The 7,390-nt window shown below is 41.1% G+C and overlaps 1 protein-coding gene across 2 annotated transcripts in view; it reads left to right on the top strand.

Annotated features, from left to right (window-relative positions):
* The window catches only part of ARHGAP22 (Rho GTPase activating protein 22), a 173,556-nt gene that overhangs the window by 46,762 nt on the left and 119,404 nt on the right, over positions 1-7,390 (top strand). The gene's annotated exons all lie outside the window — the stretch shown is intronic.

Genomic DNA, 7,390 nt, shown 5'->3' with positions numbered 1-7,390 from the left:
CGCAAAAAAAAAAAAAAAAAAAAAATCCATTTGTTTGTTTGTTTGTTTCTGAACCTTCTATTCTGTTTTATTAACTTCTTTGTCTATCTTAATGCCAATATTACGTTTTGATTACTATAGCTTTATAGTAAGTCCTGAAATCCAGAAGTATTAGATCTCCAACTTTGTTATTCTGTTTCAAAGTTGTCTGACTGTTATAGGTCCTTTATATTTCTATATGAATTTTAGAATCAGCTGGTCACGTTCTATAAAACACTACTGGGATTCTGATTGGGATTGCTTTGAATCTTTAGGCCAATTTGGAGACAATTGGCATCTTAACAATAGTAAGTCCTCTGGCCAGTGAACACAGTATATCTCTTCAGTTGGTTATATCTTCTTTCAATTCTCCCAGCAATGATTTATAGTTCTCAGTGCACAGATCTTGAAGATCTTTCATCATATTTATCCCCAGGTATTTCATATTTTGGGGTGCAAGTAAAATGGTTTTGATTTTCAATTTCCAATTGTTCATTGCTAATAGAGATACTACTTAATTTTGTGCATTTGTCTCGTATCCTGAAACCTTGTCAAAATCATTTATTAATTCTAGTACCTTTTTTTTTTGTAAAGTTTCAGCAGATTTTCTCCATAGACAATTATGTTGTTTGTGTTTCACTTCTTCCTTTCCAATTTGGACAAATTTTATTTCTTTTTCTCACCTTATAACAACAGCTAGGACTTGTACAATATTTAGTAGAAATAATAAGAATAAACATCATTGTCTTGATCTTGGTCTTAGGGGAAAAGCTTTTAGCATGATATTAGCTTTTCATTTTTCAGAGATACCCTTTATCAGATTGAGGAAGTTCTCTTTTATTCTAGTTTGTTGAGAATTTTTATCAGGAATGGATGTTGAATTTTGTCAAGTGCTTTTTTTTTTTTTTTTTTGCATCTATCAAGATGATCTTTTCTCTTTTCTAGTTTATAAATATGGTTAATTACATTGATTGATTTTGGTTTGTTACCAACTTTGCATACTTGGGATAAACCCCAATTGGTCATTATTTTCCTTTCTATATATTGTTGAATTTGATTTGCTAAAATTTTGTTGAGAATTTTTCTTCCTGAGCGGTATTGGTTTACAGTGTCCTTTTCTTATAATGTCTTCAGCTGTTCTATATCACAGTAATGTTGGCCTCATAAAATGCACTGGAAACCATGCCTTTTTTTCAGTTTTCAAAAAGAATTTGTGTAGTATTGGTGTTATTTCTTCCTTAAATATTTGGTAGAATTCACCAGTGAAATCATCTGAGTTTGGAGTTTTCCTTGTGGGAAGGTTTTTAGCTACAAATTCCATTTCTTTTTATTTATATTTATTTTTGCCGTGTTGAGTCTTCGTTTCTGTGCCAGGGCTTTCTCCAGTTGTGGCAAGCGGGGGCCACTCTTCATCGCAGTGCGTGGGCCTCTCACTCTCACGGCCTCTCTTGTTGCGGAGCACAGGCTCCAGACGCGCAGGCTCAGTAGTTGTGGCTCACGGGCCCAGTTGCTCCGTGGCATGTGGGATCCTCCCAGACCAGGGCTCGAACCCGTGTCCCCTGCATTGGCAGGCAGATTCTCAACCACAGTGCCACCAGGGAAGCCCCCAAATTTCATTTCTTTACTAGATATAGGGCTATTTAACTATTTCTTCTTGACTGAGCTTCAGTAGTTTGTGTCTTCTTTTATCCACTTCATCTAAATTTCCAAATTTATTAACATAATGTTTTTCTTAACATTACCTTATCTTTTTAATATCTGAAGAATCTGTAGTGAGGTCACCTCTCTAATTCCAGATATTGACAATTTATCTTCTCTCTTTTTCCTGATTAGTCTTGCTAGAGACTTATCAATTTTATTGAACTTCTCAAAGAACTAGCTTTTAGTTTCATTGGCTTTATTAGTTTTATTTTATTTTTCATTTTATTTATAGCCACTCTGATCTTTATTTTTTCATTTTTTTACATTGGGTTTAATTTGCTCTTCTTTGTGTCATTTCTTTTTTTCTTTTTTTCTTTTTTTTTTTTTTTTTTTTTTTTTTTGCGGTATGCGGACCTCTCACCATTGTGGCCTCTCCCGTTGCGGAGCACAGGCTCCGGACGCGCAGGCTCAGCGGCCATGGCTCACGGGCCCAGCCGCTCCACGGCATGTGGGATCTTCCTGGACCGGGGCACGAACCCATGTCCCCTGCCTCGGCAGGCGGACTCTCAACCACTGCGCCACCAGGGAAGCCCCTTTGTGTCATTTCTTAAGGTAGAAGCTGAGGTCATTAATTGAAGCCTTTCTTCTTTTGTGATATCAACATTTAGTGCTATAATTTACCCCCTAACTACTCCTCTAGAGGCATGTAACAAAATTTTATATGTTGTGTTTTCATTTTTATCCAGTTCAAAGAACTTTCTAATTTTCCTTTTTAATTTTTTTCTTTGATGTATGGGTTATTTAGAAATACGTTAATTGGTTTCCAAATATTTGGGGATTTTCCAGAAATTTTTCTGTCATTGATTTCTAACTTAATTCCATTGTGGTCAGAGAACATACGTTGTATTTGATTTTTTTTCCATTTTTTAAGACTTGTTTATGGCCATCTTAGTAAAAGTTTCATGGACATTCGAAAACACGTGTATTCTACTGTTGAGGAAGGCAGCAATTAGGTCAAATTGGTTGATAGTGTTTTTTCAGGTCATTTATATCCTTACTGATTTTTTTGTCTACTTGTTTTCTCAATTATTGATAAATCGATAATGAACTGTTTTTACTTTAATCGTCTACTTCCTGTTGCTCCATTAATCTTCATTCCTTTCCTTTTTTCTGTCTAGTCTCATTTTCTTTCTGCCTAATTGTCTTTAACAATTCTTGTAGTATGAGTCTGCTGATGATGCATTATTTCCTATTCGTTTTGTGTATCTTAAAAGGTCTTTACTTAGCCTTTATTTTTGAGGGAGACTTTTACTGGATTCAGAATGCGAGGTTGACAGATTTTCCTTTCAGTACCATTAAAGATGTTGTTCCACTGATTTCTTAACTTACATTGTTTCTGATAAGAAATTTGCTGTCATCCTCACATTTGCTCCTCTGTACATATTGTATCATTTACCTCTGGCTGCTTTTAAGAGTTCCTTTTCATGACTGGGTTTGAGCCATTTGATTAATGCCTTCATACACTTACTGTTCTTTATGTTTCTTATGCTTGGGGCTCATTGCACTTCTTGGATCTGTGGCTTTATACTGTTCATAAATTTGGAAAAGTTTCAGCTATAATTTCTTCACAAATATTTTTCAGTTCCCCCCTCCTTGTCCAGAGACTCGAATTACATGTAAATTACACTGCTTGAAGTTATCCCACATCTCACTGATGCTCTGTTCATTCTTTTTACTTCTCTTTTCTCTGTTTCATTTTGAGTAGTTTCTATGGCTATATTTTCAAGTTCTCTAGTCTTTTCATCTGCAACATTGAATCTGCTGTTAATCCCACTCATTGTATTTTTTATTTGCACATTGTACTTTTCATCTCTAGAATGTAGATTTGAGACTTTTTTTTTACATCCGCCATTGAGGGAGTCACTATATCCTCTGGCCTCAGTCAGATTTTCAGTTCCACCCAACATCTTGACTATCATTTCATAAAAGACCCCAAGCTAGAAACACCCAGCTAAGCCATTCCAAATTTCCTGGTCTACAGAAACCCTGTAAGAGAATAAAGGTTTATTGTTGTTTTTAGCTACCAAGATTTAGGGTAATTTGTTATGTTGCAATAGATAACTAAGACATTCAGAATCTGACATAGGAAGCTTTCTGAATTCTGAGCATCTTCACCAGTCCCTGAAGGTTGTACCACATCCTAGGTGCCCCATTGCTGGGTTTAGACAAATGAGAGGGAGCAAGACTAATCACTGGGCTGCTTCCCCTCCACCTGCAGTGTTCCTGGAGTTTTTATTTATTATGCTGTAGAAATGATGGATTTTTGAATAAACCATCTAAGCTGACACTAATATAAGAAATATACTCTCTCCCAAAGTTGCTCTCTGAGAGAAGGAGTTTCTGGAGCTTTTGTCTGGGGCCTCCACTGGCTACCCATGGATCCTCTCAAGCTGGTACATTCACAAGGGTTGGGGAGGGACCTATGGTGGGCCAGCAGCAGGCCTGGAGTAGAGCTCGGTTACACACAGACAGAGTAGCACATCCTTTGACCATTACTCCCTTACACCAGTGGACTTGCGCTGGTGTGAAGCTAGAGATGAATGAAGTCATTGGCAGCCTCTCAGGACAAACTTGGATATGCAGGCTGAGTAAATAGCAAAACAGAGCAAATGCACATAAGCTCAGACGCAGGGGGAGGGGGAGAGGGGACTAACCTTTGTGGGAAGCTGTCGTGTGACTGGAGTTTGCACGATCTCTTTCTGCACCCAGCTGCCCATCTGTGCAGTTTTAGGTGCAAATGGTGTGTCTGGTCCCTTCCCAGGCCCAGCAGGAAGGAGACCAGCCACCCCCTCCAAAGTGCTAACACTCACTTTGGGCTCCTCAGGGAAAGCCCAGACGCCTCTAGTCCAGGGCACGATCTGAGTGGCTGGAGGTACTCCTTGTCCTTCGGAACTGCATGTGTCCAAGGCACAGCAGCTCAACCAAAACCTGGCTCTCCAAGGCCAGCAGGAAAATATCAGATCATTTTAACCCTCACAAATATCAGATCATTTAACCCTGTTATTATCCTTATTTTACACTTGAGGAAACTGATGTGCTGAGTAAGCTTATGGAAAAGGCACCTTCCTTTGGCTACTTACTCTAAGTGCCCCTGGAGAGTGGTTGTCAACGTGTATCCCTGGGGGCCAGCAGCATCAGAAAGCTGGTTAGAAATGCAGATTCTCCTTTTTTGTTTCTCTCCCCCACCACCACCGCCACATTGCACAACTTGTGGGATCTTAGTTCCCCAACCAGGGATTGAACCCTGGGCCATGACAGTGAAAGTGCCGAGTCCTAACCACTGGACCAGCAGAGAAATCCCCAGATTCTCCTTCTTTCTCCAGACCTATAGAGTCAGAAACCCCAGGGGTAGTTCTATTAGTGCTATGCTTACCAGCCAGTTGCTAAACATTTCCATTATTAGAAATTAAATCATACAGACCTACAATTAAATAAATTATATTAAAAACAAAGGTAATTAATGGATAAACAACAAGGTCCTACTGTATAGCACAGGGAACTATATTCAATATCTTGTCATAAACCATAATGGAAAATAATATGAAAAAGAATATGTATATAAACACACACATATACATATAACTGAATCACTTTACTGAACACCTGAAACTAACACAATGCTGTAAATCACCTATACTTCAATAAAATACATTAAAAAAAATAAAGATAATCAGTCCTCAAAATGTATCACCCCCCAATTGTTTGATTTCATTCACTACTATCTATGCTCTAGAGCCTGTTGACCCCTATGGTATCCATGCGGCAGGAACACGGCAGTGCATTTCTTCCCAGTGCCACATTCAATGACGACATGAAATCAGCCATGGAGGGTATTTATATCACAGAAGTTGGCAAACACTACAAATCAGCTTGCCTTATTTTTTTTTGGAGAACCTGTTGTTAAACATTTACTGCAAGACCACCAAACTTGGTACTCTAAGCCCTGGGGTGACACTCATGCCGTCTCAAGAGAGAGGGTCTAGCCCGAGGGTCTCAGCTGGATGCTTCATACTGACTTCTACGTGTCTTTCATCACAGCCTTAACAAATGACATACCGGAAACGGGAAAGCAGACTCCCTGTGCTCTCCTGCCCCTTCCTCTCCCCTCGCCTTTTCTTCCCCCCTCCCAGCCCTCCACCCCCAAGTGCCTGAGCAAAATGCTGGGATCAAAGCCGTGCTCTTAACCTGTGGGAAGCAGGAGGGATCTGGGTGACCAAAGCCAGTTCTGAGGGCCCCTTGCAGTAATGGGGGCCACACTGGGATTCTTCTGAGTGAGTGATGAGCAATGGGTCCCAAAGGCACAGCCTGGCTCTCCAGGGCAGCTTCTTGCACGCAAAGTCAGCCAGCAGCTGCTGTCACAAATATAGGAGGGAAAGTGCTCCATCATCAGACACCCCCGGAGTGTACATCCCAGCTTGCCCTTGCCAGCAGTGGGACAAGGAGGCTGGTTGCTTCACCTCTCCGACCTCCATCTGCTGTCCAAGATGATAGGAATAGTAGTACTCGCCCCTGTGGGGCCTCTAGAAAGATTAAATCCAATAGTTTAGAAAAAGAGCCAGGAATATAGTACAAGCTCTGTAAACAAGGGCTATTACTGCTTTTCCATTTAGCTGGAGTAGAAAGTAATGTCAATGTCAATATTGTTACTCCCATTTTATGGATGACAGATATTGAGGCATAGAGGGAAAAAAAACCCAAAGTGCTCAGAAGTACTCAGAGACAGTTACTGAAACAGCAAACACCAGAGACCCTTCCCGTTAGCCGGTGATGGATCTCATCCACATCCTGTAATGAACACGTTTCCCCATCCTGGGGTAGCAGCCCTGATTTATTCCCACTAGCCCTAGATTCCCTAGAAAGAAACCGTTAGTTCAGTTACAACGATTACCATCTGGTTCTCTGGTTTATTGCTATAATTTCTCTAAAGCAAGCATCCGTAGGTGAAGACGCCGTTCTGCCTTTACGGTGCTTAAATGAGAAAAGGCATCTCCATGTGTCCGTGCAGCACAAGACTCCAGCAGCCACATGGAGCCTCCAGTCACCTTGAAAGCCAGGAATTGCCTGGAAAAGATGGGAGTGGAAAGAAGAGCGCTCCATGAGTACACATGGGGGTGGGAACTGGAAGCAACCATGTGGATACAGCAGGTGACCGCGCCAGTTACCTGGGCAAGTGCAGATGCAGGGATGCTGTTCCCCCACCCAGTGTGGAGCCCTGACACACAGTAATAGCTGGGGTTTATTTAGCAAATAAACAGCTTTCACTATGCCAGGTACTGCTCTGAGGGCTTCCCAAGTACTAATTCACTTAATGCTCACAACAGCCCCGAAAAGGACTATTATTATTCCTATTTCACAGATAAGGAAATTGGGAAGTTGCACAGAGAGGTTAAATACTTTGCCTGAGGTCACACAGCCAGTAAGTAGGTGAGCCAGGATTTGAACCCAGGCAGTTAGACTGTAGGTATGGTACCTTCTTTGTGGTAGCTGACTCCCACGTAACAGGTAAAGAAATGAAATCTCACCCAGCCAGGAGGGAGCAAAACTGGGCTCACACAGATCTGTGCATCCTTCCCCCATGTCACCGCCTGGACAGTTACGTACAAGAAACCTTCCTCTCCCTGACTCTCCTGCCCCAGAAAGCCTGCAAATGGGCACATTTCCCCCCCCCCCC

This window comes from Lipotes vexillifer, unplaced genomic scaffold (genome assembly GCF_000442215.2).
Source record: "Lipotes vexillifer unplaced genomic scaffold, Lipotes_vexillifer_v1.1 scaffold1143, whole genome shotgun sequence".
Lineage (NCBI taxonomy): Eukaryota > Metazoa > Chordata > Mammalia > Artiodactyla > Lipotidae > Lipotes > Lipotes vexillifer.
The sequence above is the reverse complement of the archived record's forward strand: the minus strand, read 5'-3'. Positions and strand labels throughout refer to the sequence as shown.